General features: G+C 59.4%; 1 pseudogene; it reads left to right on the top strand.

Moving 5' to 3' along the window:
- The first annotated feature begins 9,934 nt into the window (after positions 1-9,934).
- On the top strand, positions 9,935-16,257 carry LOC137760018 (uncharacterized; annotated as a pseudogene).
- The last annotated feature ends 1,218 nt before the right edge of the window (positions 16,258-17,475 follow it).

Below are 17,475 nucleotides of genomic sequence, written 5' to 3'. Positions count from 1 at the left end.
GCAATGGGGACACGGGTAGAAGCAGAGGGCCAGAGGGGAGACCAGTGTGGCCTGGATTAGGACAGAGGCCTGGGCGACAGGTGGGAATGGGAAGCTTCAGGAAATGGGGCGGACAGGTCTCAGAGGTGGACCAAGTGTGGAGATTGAGGAGGAAGGGTGGGCTGGTTGAGTCAGAGGCACCTGTGGGCCCCCCTGGAGGAGATATTCAGAGAGGGAGGTCATCAATACGTGGTGGTAACCAAAGCTATGCCTAGGGAGGAGAGCATTTGAGAGGCATTTCACAAAGACTGAGGAGGAGGAGGAGGGGAAGGAGGTAGGAGAAGGGCCACCAGGAGAATGTAGTGTCTTGTGGCCAAGGAGGAAGTGGGCAAAGGTGACAGATTCTTTTTTTTTTTTTACTTTTTTGTCATGTGGTGTGGCATGCAGGATCTTAGTTCCCCCACTAGGGATCAAACCCATGCCCCCTGCAGTGGAAGCATGGAGTTCTAACCACTGGACAGCCAGGGAGTTCTCAAAAGATGACAGAGTCTATATAGAGGTCGAGGACAGTGATGACTGGGAAAATTGGCCTGACTCAGCAACTTGGTGTCAGTGGCGTGATCAGGCAGCCCCTTGAGAAGTAAGGAAGGGAAGGAAACAGAGGCAGTGAGCCCAGCGTGGCACTCTCCGACACAAGTACTGTGTACTGTATACTCTAAGCCACAAACGCAATTACACATGTGTAATTTAAAAAATTTTTAGTAGCCCCTTTGCAAAAAAGTAAAAAGAAACAGGTGAAATGAATATTGATAATATATTCAAGAATCTGCCTGCCAATGCAGGGCACACGGGTTCGAGCCCTGGTCCGGGAAGATCCCACATGCCTTGGAGCAGTTAATCCCGTGCACCACAACTACTGAGCCTGCGCTCTAGAGCCCACGAGCCACAACTACTGAAGCCCGCATGCCTAGAGCCCGTGCTCCGCAACAAGAGAAGCCACCACAATGAGAAGCCTGCGCACTGCAACAAAGAGTAGCCCCTGCTCGCCGCAACTAGATAAAGCCCGCGCACAGCAACGAAGACCCAATGCAGCCAAAAATAAATAAATAAATAAATAAATAACAAAAAAACTAAAAAAAAAAAAAAAAAAAAAAAAAGCTTGAGGGGCTTCCCTGGTGGCGCAGTGGTTAAGACTCCATGCTCCCAATGCAGGAGGCCCGGGTTCGATCCCTGGTCAGGGAACTAGATCCCACATGCATGCTGCAACCAATAGTTTGCGTGCCACAACTAAGGAGCCCTCGAGCCACAACTAAGGAGCCCGCCTGCTGCAACTAAGACTCGGTGCAACCAAATAAATAAATCAATAAACAAATATTTTAAAAACCCAAAACTTTAATATTTACAACATATCTCAATTTGGAATAGCCACATTTCAGGTGCCCAGTAGACAACTGACAAGTGGCAATGTCACTGGTAAAGCACAGATCTAGACAGGACCCAGTTTTGCCCTTGTATGACTCACCTCGTTCACATCTCCTTAATCCCCACCCTATCGGATCCTGTCTTTATTAGTTGATTTCCCCCACAAAAACTTGTACACAAATGTTGATAGCAGCATTATTCATGTTAGCCAAAAAGTGAAAAATACCCAAATGTCCATTAACTGATGAATGGATTTTAAAAAATGTGCCGTATCCATACCACATATGATTTGGCAATCAAAAGGAATGAAGTTGTGATACATGCCACAACATGAATTCATCTTGAAAAGTGAATGAAGTCAGTCACAAGTCACATTATATGAGTCCATTAATATATAGAGACAGAAAGTCGTTTAGGGGTGCCAGGGGCTGGGGGAGGGGAGGGACTTGGGGAGTGACCACCTATGGGTGCTGGGTTTCTTTTGGGGGACAATGAAAAAGTTCTAAAATCGATTGTGGCAATGGTTACACAACTCTGTGAATATACTAAAAACACTGAATTATTTACTTTAAGTAGGTCGATTGTACGGTATGTGAATGTTATCTCAATAAAGCTGTTATAAAAAATATTTAACCTTAATTACTGAGTGTTTCTGTGCTCCCTTAAATTTTGCCTCCCAATGGAGTGCCCCTCTCTTCTCAACCTAGTCCCGGCCCTGCTATTCTTCCCACACCACGCTTAAGAGGGACAGCTAAGGTGGAGAAAAGGCCCCAGGGCAGGTCCAAGGAGGGGAGGCCTGGGCGGAGAGGTAGTAAAGCCAGGGAGATGTGGCCAGATGTGCCCCCAGCGCCCTTGTTTCCTACCAGAAGTCATGGGCTTCCCTGAGTTGCAGGCTCTCCGAGGTGGGAAGAATGATGCCTCCAAAGCCCAATTCCAAGGGCCCCGGCCTACCGGCCCAACCAGACAGCCTGACTCAGTTTGCCCGCTGTATGTGTGTGACCTTCCGCTGTCCCCCTAGTGACTCAGGCTGCTTGGAAGCCCCCTCCCTGGGGATGCTCGGCTGCCCACGGTGACTTTTCACAGACATTGTGAAAGTGGGCTGGCGCCTCCCGGGCCCAGGCCGGGGTCCTGCGGGCAGCCCACTAGGGCCTTGTCCCCACAGCCCGTCTCCCCCAGAGGGCCTGAGTCTGGGGGAGGGAGGTGGGGAGCTCTTCTCAAAGGGCCTTTGTGGGAGCGGCTGGGACGCTGTGGGGGGGCTGCGGGGGGACCACGCCCTGCGTGACTCACTCTTCATTGCTGGGCAGTGACTCACGCCTAGGCCCCCCTCCTGCCCGCTTGCAGCAGGTGCTGCCAGCGCCAGTTTCGGGATGGGGGCCCCCGAAGCCAGGTTCATGCCACCTTACACCGGGCCTGTGATCTGCACTCATTTCCAGGGGTGCCCGCCCTGCCCTGCCCTCCTTGCCCTGCAGGGCTCAGACCACGGAGAAAACTTCCCACAGTCCCTCTTGTTCTTGGTGGGGTGGGGCGGGGGGCACAGCCCCGGTACTGAGATGTGCCAGCTATTATCTCACGAATGATTCGTGGAATCCCCAAACCACCGGAGTGGTAGGGCGTTCTTGCTACCTCCTTTAACAGATGAGGAAACAGGCTTGGTGAGATTATGACGTTTGCCCAAAGACCCAAGAAGCAGATCAAACCCAGAGTTGGGACATATCAGAGTGATGCCCGAGTGTATATAGGTAATGATCCCAGCTGCCTTGTGCACCAGGAATGGGTTACTGCAGCCTGTAATGTTGCGTCCATTTTACTGATGAGCAAACTGAGGCAATGAGCGCCTAAGCCACACCCGAGAGTGAGAGGCTGGGACGGGATTCGAACCGATATCTGCAGCCGGGGCTTGTTCCGACGCTTCGCAACCGGCCTTGAGCACCCACTTGGGGGCTGGGGCGCCCCAGCCGCCGGGCCCCTCCAGCCGCCGGGGCCAGCCGGGACCCGGCCGCCTGCCAGGCTGCCGGGCGCCGCGCCCGCCTGCATCACGCCGCTGTGAGTCACCGCGCGCGCCGGCCCCGCCCCCCGCGCCAACAAACAGCGCGTTGCCTGGCAACCGCCGCAGGTTCCCCTCCCGGGCCGCGCTCGAGGACCGGGGTTCGAGCCTCCAGCCAGGTGGAAGCTGTGAGAGGCTCCGCGAGCCAGTGGCTTTACTCAGATTAGGGATTTAGATCAGGCCTGCAGTCCTGGTTAGCACGGAGACGAGGGCGAAAGACACAGCAGTGGTTCAACGGCAGGGGGGTGGGGGTGGCGCGAGGTTGGAGTTGGGGGGGGAGAACAGAGGGTCTCTAAGCCTGACCTGCCCCTGGTTCTCAGGAGGCCGGTGCCAGGGTCAGGGGATGGCACTGGAGACTCGCTGTGGGGTGAGACGTGCCCTGAGGAGCTGGGCTAGAGCTGTGGTCAAGAAGCCATTGTCCTAGAGGGATCTGGGGAGCCGACCTGGGGGTGGGGATCAGGAGGGCTGTGGTGGGAGCTTCTGGCTTTTCACCATCCCCCACCCTCAAAGGAGCTAACACAACGAGCACGTTCTATGTTCCAAGCTCTGTTCTACACACGTGTGTACCTATGGACATTAATGTTCACAACAGCTCTCTGACATTCCACTGGTATTATTCCCATTTGACATATGGGGAAACCGAGTCATAGAGAAGCAAAATCCTTTGCTAGAAGAGCATCAAGCTTGAAACCAGGCAGGGTGACTTGGGCTCCTTTGCTCCTCTCAGTGGGTGCATGCCCCCTCTTGGGGGCCGTCATATCTGTGGGAGTCTCCAGCATGGTTATCAGTGACAAGTCCACTCGGAGCTTGAGTGGGACATGTAAGGCTGTGGTAGGGGCTGGGTGGGCTCCTTGGGGACTGTTGACACAAGGCTGTGTCCTCCAGAGGCTGTGCCAGGCCCCCTCCCAGGCTGCCAGGCTATTTGAGAGCAGGGAGAGAGTTCCCCAAGGGCCAGCATCACTTCACTCTAGGCTCCCCAGGACCCATACTAGCCACCACGGAGCTGCCCACGGGACCCCTCAGGGGGCTGCATGAGGGGTTTCCCAGGGCCCCAGACCCCGTGGGGTAGGGAAAAGAGTAGGTACCAACGCTGGAGCAGGGTGGGCAGGGACATGCCCCAACCCCACCCCTGGCTACCTTTGCGTCATTTAAGAAATGTTTATTTTACTTAAATGATTGATTAAATTACCCATATGTTTGAGTGAGGAGACAGAAGTGTACAGAGTCTCTGGAGAGTGTAAAGTCAGAGGGTTATGGTGGGAGGTGAGGAAGGCTTCCTGGAGGAGGTGATGGCCTAGGACCTGAAGGATGCTCATGAGTTGGCAGGTGGGTATGAAAGGCAGGTTGGAGAGAAGGTGGGGACCTGACAAGCAGGGTCTTCTAGGTGACAAGGGGGACCATGGAGGAACTTTTTGCAGCGGATGGTAGAAGGGAGATGTGACTGGATTTAATTGGCTCTCTCTGGAGAATGGATGGAAGGAGTAAGGCTGGAAGCAAGCAGACCAGGGAGACCTGACTGTTGTAGTGTTTTCAGGCCAGAGATGATGGTGGCTCAGAAATACAGTTGCCAGATTTAGCAAATAAAAATACAGGAGACCTAGTTAAATTTGATATTCAGACATAGAGCAAGTAAAAACATTTTTTTTTTGGTTAAATATATCCCAACTATTGCATGGGACATACTGATACTAAATGATTCATTGTTTATCTGAAAATCAATTTTAACTGGGTGTCCTGTATTTTATCTGGCAAGAGTACTTGAGGGTCTCAGGGAACCCTGGGGATGGGGAAACGATAATATAACAACGATGGAGTAAATGCACTTTGAAGTGTGTACTACTATCATTCCCATTCTGCAGATAAGTAAACTGAGGCCCAGAGAGTTGTTTTTTTTTTTTTTTTGGTAACATGTCTCTACAGTTAGTAAGTAGGTGACCCCCGATTGGAACCTAGGCATGTTGATTACAGTTCACCAGCCGATTAGAGCTGGCATCCCCCCTCCTCCCCGGGGGTGGGGTGGGGAATGGGACTTAGGCGCCAGGGTTTCCTCGGTTTCTGGTGACCCAGGTAAGAGCCTTCTTAATGCAATAGACTCCTCAACCCCCTCTTGCAGCCTGTGATCTGTGCCACCTCCTTTGCGCCTCTCCTCTCAGGATACTGAGGCAGTGGGAGGGACAGGAGTCGGCCTCAGGGGGGCTCCTCTCCCCGGCTGAGGCTCGGCCTCGGCCTCCTCCAAGCCGGGAGGATCCGCCGTCTGCACCCGCCGGCAGGGGGAGGGGGAGGGTTATTTTTACCTCCCTCCAGGCAGCCGGGGCGACAGGAAGCGAGCGCGCAGCCCGCCAGATGTGGGGAGCCAGACAGCTGGGAGCAGCCACAGCTGGACTGGCGGCCGGCTGGGGGCGGGGGGAGGCAGGGTGTGCAGAGGGCGGATCCCAGGCTCAGGTCCCCTCTTTGTTCCCGGCCGCCTCAGCCTCCCCTCTGAGGTACCCCCCTCACTCCCATTCCCCCCTGCTCATCTCAGGGGTGGCCTCGCTGTCCCCCATCTTTGCGCCAGTGTCCCCGGTGCTCATGGGCTCTCGGGACTCGGGCGGAGAGGGGACCCTGCTTCTAGCCCCGGGGACCCCCTGGTCCCAGCAGAGTGAGGAGTGGGAGGGGGAGACAGGCCCTCGCCGGCCCTGCCTGCCACCGCCATTGTTTACCCGTCGGCTGCCTCCTAGGAAACTTAACCCGCCCGCGGTAATTTTATTTGGGAACTTCGGCCAGTTGCCATAGCAACCCCCAGTGACGTCAGAGGGGCTGGGGCCCGAAATCCCCGGGAAAGGGGGGATGGGTTTAGGGGGGGAGACCCCCAGGAGGGACCCTCCTTAACCCTGCGCCTGCCGGGCCCCAGTCAGAGGGGAGATGGCAGCCAGATGCGACACCTCTTGGGCGCCCCCATTCTGGCCCGGTGCCAAGTTAGGGTGGCCGGCCAGGCCCTGATGTCATCCAGTGCTGGGTGGGTGGTGAGTCAGTCCTCGGGTGGGGGCTGGGCCAGGCCTGGGGGGCTCTTCCTATCTAACTCACCCCTCCCCCAGCACCCTGATGGACCCTGCCCTGGGGATTTCAGGCACCTGGCTGGGGGTCCCCATAGATCCCTGGGGTCTCTCTGCCCCTCTGAACTGTAGGTGGGTAGGCAAGGGCTTTTCTGGTTCTCTCAACACCAGTTTGGTAGGGTTGAATGAAAGGGTTAGTGGCAGTGAACTGGGGCCACCACACAATGTCCTTCCCCGGATGTGGGGAGTGGCTGGTGTCCTAGTGAGGGGGCAGGTGGTGGGATCCCAGCTCAGTCCATAACACAGCCTGTCACCAGGGTGATGGGAGGCAGGGGCCCTGACTGGCAAGGAGGAGCACAGCACCAGCCTGGGGCTGGGCTGGGAGGAGCCACCCTAACCACAGTGACGTGGGACTTCCTCGGCAGGTCCTGTTTGATGTCTCTGTGTGCAGCGTTGCCATGGGGCCAGGCAGGCGGCCCTGCGTATGAGCCGGGGTGACCTACAGGGTGACTGAGTCTGTCAGGGTCCTTTGACCCAGCTCCCCCAACCCAGGTCTGCATGACTGCGTAAACCTGGCGTACCTATGTGAACATGCTTATCCAGCTTTGACCCCGCCTCAGGCCCTGGACCAGGAAGGACATGGTGCAGCTCATCTCTGAATCTCATAACAACTGCAAAAGGCACATTTTCAGGCCCATTTTACAGATAAAGAAACTGAGGCTCAGAGAGGTGTGATTACTTGGCCAAAGACATCCAGCTAGAAGCTGGGGAGCAAAAATTGGAAACTCAGTTTTTCCACTCTGCTCCCCCACCCCCCACCATCACACTGGTCTCCTCGCTGTTTCTCAAATACTCCAGGAACTTCCTGCCTCAGGGCCTTTGCACTGGCTGTTCCCTCTCTACCTGAAACTCTCTTCCTCCAGATGTCTGCATGGCTTCTCCCTTACCTCCTATAAATCTTTGTTCAAATGTCACCTCCTCCTCAGGGTAGCCTTTCCTGACCTGGCCCCCACCACCTCCCTCCTCATCTCCTTTGCCCCCTTCTATTCTCTCCCTAACACATACCACCCAACACACCATGTATCTTTATACCTGTCTTATTTATTGTGTATTTCCCCATAGATGTGGACTCCATGAGGGCAGGGTTTTTTTTCTGGCTTGTTCTCTGCTGTGTTCCCGGTGCCCAGAACGGCACCTGGCACACAGCAGGCACTCAAGAATGTTTGAAGAATGAACAAATGGGCGTGTGTGTATGCCCTGTGCCACTTGACCGCTTGGCCTGGTCTCACCCTGGCCCTGTCCTCTCACCCCTCCCCGTCATTACAAAGGATCAGTTGGCCACTTTGGAGAGCTCCGATCCCTGTTGGCTGCTGTCCCTGGGTAAATTGGCCGGCTCAGGACGAGGGTGTGTGTGTGTGGTGGGGGCAAATGTCAGGAATCCAGATGGAGGGCTGAGGGCACCGGGAGGACCCTCCAAACTTGGGCTGAGGGATGCTGAGCTGTGGTGGTCCAAGCCACGTGCAGGGAAACGGCAGAATGGCTTACATGGGCTCAGGGCCTTTGGCACAGGTATCCCTGGAGGCCATCGTGGAGGAGGCATTTCCCCTAAATGTGTGCCCGATTGGACTAATAAGGAGAGGAGGATGGTTCTGGATGGGAGAACTTGCCCTGCGGTGTAAAGGTAGTGTTCTGTAGGGGCGGCGTGGAGGGGGTGCCCCACTGTAATTTGGTCACTGTATGCTTCTGGAATGATGTGTGTGTGTGTGTGTGTGTGTGTGTGTGTGTGTGTGTGTGTGTGTCCACAGGAAGACTCTGGACCCTGGGAACTCCATTCCCCTGTTTGTAGCTGCTCAGGAAGCCATGTGGCGAGTGCCGCACCCCCTCTGGGCCCCACCCTGAGTCGGGGAATTCTGTGCCACCCCAAATCTCCCCCTGGGGCCCCACAGGCGGCTCTGCCCCCTCCTGCCCCAACCTGCCAGATCCTGCAGCCTGGGCCAGCCTGCCCCTTGGGCCCCAGAGAGAAGAAAGACCCAGGAGCCCCCAGGGCTGGGCCCCATGGGATAGTAGCTAGGTGTGGCTTCTGCCCCCCTCTCCGCAATCCCACCAAGATCCAAAGTAGGAGCCTATTGAGCTGAACTGAGAAATGAGGGACTCTGGAGGAATTCTGGGGTGCAAGGTGACCCAGAGGCACCCAACCAGCCCCTCCAGTCTTCTGCCTGGGTCTGCTGCTAGGTCACCCCCTCCCCATCCCAGCTTTAGTCTTATTGCCTGGGAAGTGGGGTGGTGAAGAATCTGACCCTCAGCCCTAATTATATGACTTCGGAAATGTTGGAGTGGGAGAAAAACTGTCTCCCAAAGCAATGCTCACACAGGTCTGGGAAGGGTCCTCTGGCTGCAGAACCTTGCTGTGGCATCATGGTGGTGGTGGTGGTCTGGAGGCCATTGGCCCCAGTCCCATCTTGGAGAGGGCAAAGTGGCATCCAGGCATGCCCAAGGAGGCTGGCTTGGCATCAGAGGGCACCCCGCCCCCCCTTTGCTGAGTTTTGTTCCCGGCCCCCCACCTGGGCACAGGGCCAGGCCCCAAGGCAGGGCCCCGTCCTGGGGAACAATGCCTCCGTGTTCCTCCTCCCAGTGGAGGGGAGGTCGGTGGAGGATGAGGTGGGACAGACACGCATGCAGGGAAGGAGGGAGGGATCCAGGGAGGGCCTCTCTCCCAGGGATACTCCAGGAGCTGGGGAGTTTCCCAGAGGCCCTGGGTGTGTGCCGGGAAGCCTGAGGGGGGAGGGGACCTAGACCAGGGACCACCTGGACTGGGGTCAGAAAGTCTTCAATGGCAGCAGGAGAGGGTTGGGTGGGATACAAGGAGGGACTTCCTGAGGCTAAAGAATGCACTGTGGAACTGGGAAGAGTGGGGATTCGTGTTTGGCAGAATCCCAGAATACCCAGGCCCATGCCCTCCCAGGGAAGGGAGGGGTCCGCGGTGGCAGTGTGACCCCCTTCCATCTCCCCTCCCCTTGTCTACGGCCTCCTGGGTTTCTCTCCCTGCCTAGGGCAGGACCTAGGCCAAGAGGAGTTTCGGAGGTGCGATGTGAATTAGGACCCCTGCTCCCGCCCTATCCCAGCAGGAAGAGCCTTCGCTGAAAAACTGGGGCTAGACCCCGAGTCCAGGACCCAGAGGGAGGAGTTGGGCTGAGTATGGGGCCCAGGAAGAGTTGGGACAAGGGAGGAGAAAGTTGGGGCTGAGTTGGGGACGGGACTGAGTTGGGGGACCGGAGAAAGAAAGTGGGGGCGGACCGGCTCCGGGGGCACATGACGGCGGCGCCCGCCCCGCCCCGCGCCCGCCCCCTGCCCGGCCGCGGGGGAGGAGACGGGGAGGTTTTAAAAGCGATTCGACCCCGCGGCGGGCCGGCCAGTGAGTGGGATGGAGCGCGGTCGGCGACCGCCCCCGGCTTGTTTCGGCCCCGCCGCCCGCCCGCCTGTGTCTCCGCCGGCCGGGCCGGGGCGGCGGCCGGAGCCCCGAGTGCCGGCTCCCCTCCCCCGTGGGTGAGTCAGGGAGGGAACCGGGAGGGAGGCGGCGGCGCCGTGGTGGCGGCGGCAACTTTTCCGCGCCGGACTCTTGGGCTGAGTGGGGGTGCGCCCGGCGGGTCCCCCGGCCCTTGGCGAGGGGGAGGGCGCCGCCCCGCGCCCCGCCGCCGGTGGCTGGGGGAGGACCGCGGGGCCCGTGTATCTGGTGGTGGTGGCGACGGAGTCCCGGGGCGCCCCCTACAGAGCGGGGGGAGGGCGGCCCACCTCTACCCCGTCCCGTGGGGTCCGCCGCGGCCCCCCAACCACTCCCCCCCCAGGAGACTCCTGCGAGTGTGCTGGGGAGGACGGGTCCCAACGCGACCGGCGCAGGTCGAGGTGGGCAGGAGTTGGCCGCAGGGTGGGAGGGTATGTGCCTCGCTTGGGGTGGAGGGAATGGCCCCTGGGGGTGCATGTCTGGGCTTTGTGGGTCGGGGTCTCCCAGAGTTATGTGGATGCGGGTGGGAGACAGTGGTTCAAGTTTTTGACATGTCAGTCAGTGAGTGAGGGGAAGGCCTTCCACAGAGGAGAGGGCTGGGGCCCAGCAGTACAGCCTGGGCTTAGGAGGGCTTGGGGGACCCTCTCCTCCCTTCCCACTCCTTCTGGCCCAGTGGAGAAGGGCTCATTCATAGGAAGGGGGCCAGGTTTGGGAGATTCCTGGAGGGCTGACTCCCCAGCCCTGTGTAGCTTGGGGTCCCCGTGCCCTCAGGAGGCAGGAAGAGGGTGAAAGGACCCAGACTGAACCCCGACCCCTTCATCCTAGCCCCAGACTGACCTCTGACCCCAGCACCGGACTTGACTGCTACCAAAGCCCCCAGCCGTACACTGACTGTCCTATGCAACCCAGCCAGGCCCAGACCCAGTGAGCGGCCTCTTGAATGCCTTGGAGGTGCAGTTGGCTCCCTGTCACCTGTCCCCTCTGCCCCAGCCCCAACCAGCTGCCTGTCCATGGCTGGTGGTATATGAGGGTGAGGCTGGGATGTGTGGGACCCTTGGCATGAGGGGTGTCCTCTGGCAGCCCTGCCCATGCCAGCGTGAGCTGGAGGGCAGTACCCAACAGGTGCCCAGGCTTAGAGGCGAGGTGATGTAGGACACACCCTGTCCGCTCGCCCACGCACCCTGCCCGGGCCAGCCGGTGCGCATGTGTTCACATGCCGCCGTCCTGGGAAGGCATGGGCCCTAGGGCCTGGTGCCAGCTCTGTCCTAGCGCCCAGGGGGCACCCATTGCCCTCTGTCCTTGCAGGATGTCCTCTGGGAGCTCCCTCAAGACCCCAACGGGCAAGTCTTGTCTGTGGGCCTGGAGGGGGCCCTAAAATAGCTGCTAGCCTGGCTCGGGGCTGGCACGCGGAGCACATGCGTGACAGGGCGTGTCCGGGGGGGTCGGGCCTGTCTGTGCTGGCCTGGCCTCTGAGTCTCGCGGACCCTTGCTCACTGGAAAGAAACAGCAGAGGCGGATCTCCAGGGGTCCTCCCTGGGACCCCCCTACCAACCCCTGCCTGTTGTAAGTGGAGGCCAGATGTTCTGTGCAGGCCGCAGCTGCCGGGCAAACCCCTGTCCCATTTGCAGTCACAGGGTCACTGGCCCCATGGGTGCAGTGGGATGACCTGTTCTCCGGGGGCCCAGGTGATGCTTTGATATACCGTAAGGCATTTTTCAGAGTTTGCCCTTCACTTTGGGAGGCTGGGTGGGGGAGCCTGTCCAAAGTGAAGGACACCGCAAGGAACCCTGGGTGGTCTGAAGAAAACTCCTTCCGGCCCCTCTCTGGGCTGGCTGGCTGGCCCTTTCCCACTTTGGATACACTTTATGCCAGGATCAGGCCTGGCTTTTCCTTAGACTTCCCGCATGATCTTGGGCCTGGTTCTGAATCCTCTGGGCCTCAGTTTCTCCATCTGTATATGGGAAGCATTGGGAAAAACGAGCGGAGAGAAGTGTGTGCTTCCCTTCCCTGTCCTGGGCCCTCACTTTCAGATCCCTTGGAGGGCACTCTGGCCACCTTCCCTCCTGCCATTGGGTGTCCTGGGTGAACACGGAGGTGTGCCTGGGGGAAGACCAGTCCCCCGGGACGGACGTACTCGGAAGCCAGTGGGTGTGGGTGTGTGAGAATCCTTGGGCAGAGAAGGACACCGCCATGCTGGGCACAGCTGAGTCATGCTCTAGCGGCGCCTTGCCCCAGGGTGCTGGAGCTGGCGCCACCCTGGGTGTGGTCACTGAGCTGTGGCCCTGGGCAGAGCAGGCCTGGGTGGTCTGGGATGGGGTCCTGGATGGTGAGGGGCCAGGGAACTGACTTCTGCGATGCTAAGCCCCTTGGCCTCCCTCTGGCCTTGGTCAGGCGTCATCGTCCAGGACCATGGTCACCCACACCCTGAGAATACCTTGGGGCGCCAGGGAATCCTGACCTTTGGGCCTGGGAATTGTCAGGGTGCTATAGGAGGGGGACAGGGCCTGGAAGCCAGCAGCTGCCTTCAAGGCCAGTGGCCCCCAAAAGGCAGGCCAGGAGGCCAGGACAAGGATAAGGCAGAGATGGACATGGCAGTAGGGTGTACCCCTCAGTCAAGGGCCCAAAGTGTGGATGTTAGGGGTCCCCTGGGAATTCTGTCACTGGTCTGAGGGGGATTAAAGTTGAAGGCAGGGGTTGGAGTGCGGCGTGGCCGGGCACCATGGGGGCTGGGATGTGACTTGCATGGTTCCCCTATTTATAACAAGTGATTCAGTCCTCACTTACTCACCCCTTCCTGAGCCTGCCCCCCTCCCCCGAGCCCTGGGTGGGCAGCGGGGCCCACCCACTTACCAGTGCCCTGCCTTCCTCCAGCCGGGCGCCAACCTCTGAGGGCTGCCCATCGGTCCGGTTGTTATGGTGCCCACGTTGGGCTGGGGGTGAGGGGTGGGAGGCGGGTGGTCAGGCGGCACTTGGCTGGGCAGCCCAGGTTAGCGGCTGGCTCGGGGCCTGGCCTAGGGAGCCTCTGCGGAGAGTCTGGGCCCATTAGGCAAAGCGTTAGTGACAGGCTGGGAGGGCGGGCAGCAGCGGCAGGCAGGGCGGGGCCTGCAGCCCTTGGTATTTTCCGATCCCAGCTGCTCTGAGAGGGTGGAAAGTATTTGGGGACCAGGCTTGGGGGCGGTGGTGGTGGCGCCCCCGGCGGAAGCTGCCCCTGATTCATTCTTGGAGCATGGGGTTGGGGGGGGGGCAGGCATTACAGAGTATGTCTCACGAGTCCACGCCCTGTCTGCAGAGCGTACTCAGACATACATCCATACATCCATCCATCCATCGGTGTGGCCTGGGGCCTGCTGTGCTCCCCGGGCCCAGGGCCCTTCCTCCCCACAATGCCTCCAGCTGCCAGGAGCTTGGCCCTCCTTGGACACCACCTCCCCAGAGCCTGAGAGACGCGCCTATGGTAACAGGGGCCCTGCTTCTGGGCACCTGCATGATGGTGCCCCCTCCACTCGAGAGCCAGGCCTTTTGCGCCTGCGGGGATGGGGAGTGGCCTTGGCCCCGGCCCGGGGCTCTGTGCAGGGGAAACCCCACAGGAAACGGGCCTGGCCAAATGGCCGCCCTTCCCGTTCTCGTCCCTGGGACACGAATGTGCTGTCTCACTTCCGGAGGCGGCCCAGGGAGGCCGGCCGCCCTGCGGGGCCTTGTCTGCTCCTGGTTGGTGCCCCTAAACCTTGAGGGAACAGGGCTGGGCTAGGGCCCGACCGTAAAGCGGGTGGCCGGTGTACGTATGTGTGTATGGAGGGGCGGAGGCACAGAGCCGGACACCTCACTCCACCTGTCTCCCAGCGGTGGCCACCGCCTACCACATCTGGACGCTGGGGTCCCACCCGTGTGCAGCGTCTTCAGTGCCGTCATCCTTCCTGTTTATGCCTGGTGAATGATGACAGAGTAGCCCCATCCTAATTACACACAGCACTTGCGGGATCCTTACCATGACATTATCCCTGCTTTGCCGATGGGGAGACGGAGGCCCAGAGAGACTGAGTGACTTGAGAGTCACCCAGCTGGGAAGCTGCAGAGCCAGGGTTCAAATGCAGCTGGACTGGCTCCAGAGTTGGATCTCCTAACCGCAGGGCTCTCATCATATGGGAGGTCTCTGTTTACTGAACGCAGGGCTGGCTTCATGGGCGTGTGACCTGTGCCATTCACAGGGTCACCCGCCACTGAGAAGGACCTGGAGCTTGGTTTCATGCTCTGCTGTCGTCTTGAAACTCTTCATTTGTGAACAAGGGGCCCCAAGTTTTAATTTTGCACTGAGTCCCACAAATCCTGTAGGTGGTCTTGGTGCCAGGTACTTGCTAGGCAGCACTCTTGGTGAAACCTCACCATGCTATGTGGTAGAGACTCTTGGCTGCATTTTACGGATGGGGAAACTGAGGCTTGGAGGGCATTTGGGAAACTGCAGAGCTGGGATTTGCACCTCGAGCCTGGGTCCGGTGCTCTGGGGGCGTGCGTGCCTTGGGGGAGAGCTGGGCGCCCGCTGCCGGCATCCGCTCACTCTGGTGGGGCGCGGGCTGAGGCCTGAACACCAAGGAGACAGGGCCATGCGGGGTGGCCCTGGTGGTTTCCTCCTGCCCTTCAGGCTTCTAGGAAGTGGCGCCAGCTGGGGTGAGATCACTTCCTCACCCTCCTGCCCGCCACCCCCTCAGCTTCCTCTCCCCATGGCCCCAGTTAGCCTGCCCAGGGCGCGGTGGTGGGGGTGGTGAAGAAAGGGAGGGGGGACCTGGCTCTGGGAGCTCCTGCAGCCTCCTTGGCTGAAAGTGACCCTCTGGGTATCTCTACCTCTCTGGGCCTGGGAGGCATGGCTGGGGCTGGGGGTATCCAGCCTGGTGGTCTAGCTCTCTCTTTAGCTGCTGCTGCACATGGGGAAAAAGGGCTTCCCTGCAGGACCTCAAAGGATGGCAGCAAGTGGGGACCTGGAGGGCAGATGTCCTCAAATCTCATTACCTCCTTTTGTCTCTCCTAGGTGCCAGCTGCTGGCCCTGCCTGGTGCCCCCCCACCCCTGTGCCATGGCCGGCTGGGGTTCCTGGGGATGGGATTTGCTGCCTGTCACAAATCACATTGCCAGGGATTTCCAACCGACCCTGAGCCCTGCCTCTGGGGCCACCGCTGTCACTGCTTCCGCTGAGGACACTGACCCAGGGATGGGGATGGGGTGGCAGAGAGGCCTCCACCGCCTGTGTCTGGCCTGGGGAGCAGGGCTTAGCTGCTTGTGAGCAGGTCCACAGCAAGTCGTGTTCACAGTGGCTAAGTTCCGCCCCCCGGGGCCCCGCCTCCTCTGGCCCTGCCACCTCTCCCCTCCGCCTGCCTGTCCGACCTCCGGGCCTCTCTGGGCTCTGCCTCCCGTGCCTACTGAGCTGAAACACAGTTGATTTGTGCAGACTGGCTCAGTTCAGCAGGAACAGGAGTCAAGCCCCCTTGGAGTCTTCGGCCCCTGCCTTCCTTGGGTGGGCCAGTCGCTGCCTGGGAGAAGAGATGAGGACCCTGCCCTGGACCTGTGTCTGGAGGAGGAACTTGGGGATGAGTGGAGCCTGGGATGGGATGGGTGAACCCAGCTGTCTGCTGCAGGCCTCCTCCTCCAATTCTGCACTTGGGGACCCTCACACAGTCCCATCTCAGGCTGGGCTGTGTTCCCAGGGAGGATGGGTAGGCAGGCGGGTGGCCAGCCTTTCCATGAAAAAAGGAAGCCAGCTGTGTCCCCGCCTGGCCGACCCTTGGCCCCTCCTCTCCCAAGCCTGGTGGGGGGATGGCTGGCTCGCATCTTCCCAGCAGTCAGTTACCCAAGAGGAAGCTGCCTTGGGCCCCCAGACCGTTAAATGCCAACTCCGGGCTTCCGGAACCAGGCTGGCCTGACCTGAACCTGCCTGGCCCCTTCTCCCTGGGCCCTGCGGCTTCCTAACTTGGGAGGGAGGAGCCATGACACCCTCCTGGCACGTGGGGCAGGGAATGAGGTCCCTGTGGGCCCAAAGGACACAAGCAGGCCCGCTCAGTCCTTGGGTGGTCCCAGGGCATGGACGTGTTGAGACTTTGTCCATCATCAGATGGAATGGGGCTCTTTTGGGGGTGAGACTGGGGAGGCAGAGTGAAGCCCCCCAGGCTGTCAGAGTTGGCTCAGTGTACCCCTGTTCCACTGGGGCAGGGGCAGACGGCAGCTTGGGGAAGTCTATGCTGTGTGTCGAGCCTGTTGTTCAATTAAATAAAAGCTGCCCCCTGCCTCATTCCTGAAGGTCTGGTGGTTTGTGATTTATTCTGGCCTCCAACCCTGGAGTTTCTGGCTTTTTGACTGGGGAGGGTTGATTGGTCTGAATTTACTGTCCTGGCATCCTGGGCTCCTGACTTCACAGGATGCCCATCCCTGCCCCACCTGCTCTGAGGAAGGTGATAATTTAGTCACATGGGTGGAAAGGGTGCCCTTGTCATGGAAAGGTGACCTTGAGGAGTGTCCTTGGGATGGGTGTTGACCCCGCATGAAACCCTGGGCTGGAGGGACTGACTTTCAGGGTTGGTGTGGTGACAGGGAGGACTGTTCTTGGAGGACTTAGATGGGATCATGATGAGGCATGCCCCACATCCAGGGCCAGGTGTGGGAGAGAATGGGACCCAATCTAAGCTGGTGGCTGGGGGTGACCCTGAGGGAAACACTGGACATTTGGGGATACCTGGGACCTGAAGGTTTTGATCTAGTGACATTTGGGGATGACTTAGACGTAAGGGACAACTTGGGCTGGGGGTAAGATTTGGGATGTCTGGTATCTGAGAAGGCTGGTGGGGAACTTGGGCTTGAGGTGTGTATGTGGGCCCAAGGGGGACATCTGGCTGTGACTGGGACCTGAGTCGCACCCTAGGTCTGTGGGAAACATCTATCTGTAGATGACTTTGAGAGGTGAGGGGCACAGTACGGGGCACCCCAGGTCTGAGGATGTTTGGAGGCAGCTGGGACCACAAGGGCCAAAGCTGATGTAGAGTGCTCAGAACTGCCACTCCTACCCTCCCAGGCCTACAGGCGGCACTAAGGAGCGTGCGGGTCAGCGTGGGGGTGGGGGTGGGGTCTCCCCGCACTTACCTGCGGGAATGCGTGAGGCGGGGCAGGAGGTGGGACCGCCTCCAACTGGTTCCCTCCAGCGCAGGGAGGAGCCAAGAACCAATCGCCAGGCCCAGCGCCACCGAAGGCCCGCCCACTGCTGCGCGCAGGCCCCCGGCGCCCTCTAGCGGCCGGCTCCGCCCAGCCTCGCTCTGAGCCCCGCCCCTCCGGGAAGCCTCTGTCCTCGCCTGCCCCGGCCCTGACAGTGACCCAGACAGTCTGTCCCTCTGTCCGTCAGTCTCTAAAGACAGGAAGCCAGTAAAGGAAGGCAACCAAGGGCCTTCTTGCCGTCCACCAGATCCCTCACTCTATTTGGGGACTGGGAGCCTCATCCGCGGTGTAGGAGCCCAGACACGCCCCCCC

The sequence above is a fragment of the Eschrichtius robustus genome, chromosome 2 (assembly GCF_028021215.1).
Source record: "Eschrichtius robustus isolate mEscRob2 chromosome 2, mEscRob2.pri, whole genome shotgun sequence".
NCBI classification, from domain to species: Eukaryota; Metazoa; Chordata; class Mammalia; order Artiodactyla; family Eschrichtiidae; genus Eschrichtius; species Eschrichtius robustus.
This window is presented reverse-complemented; position numbering and strand designations above follow the sequence as displayed.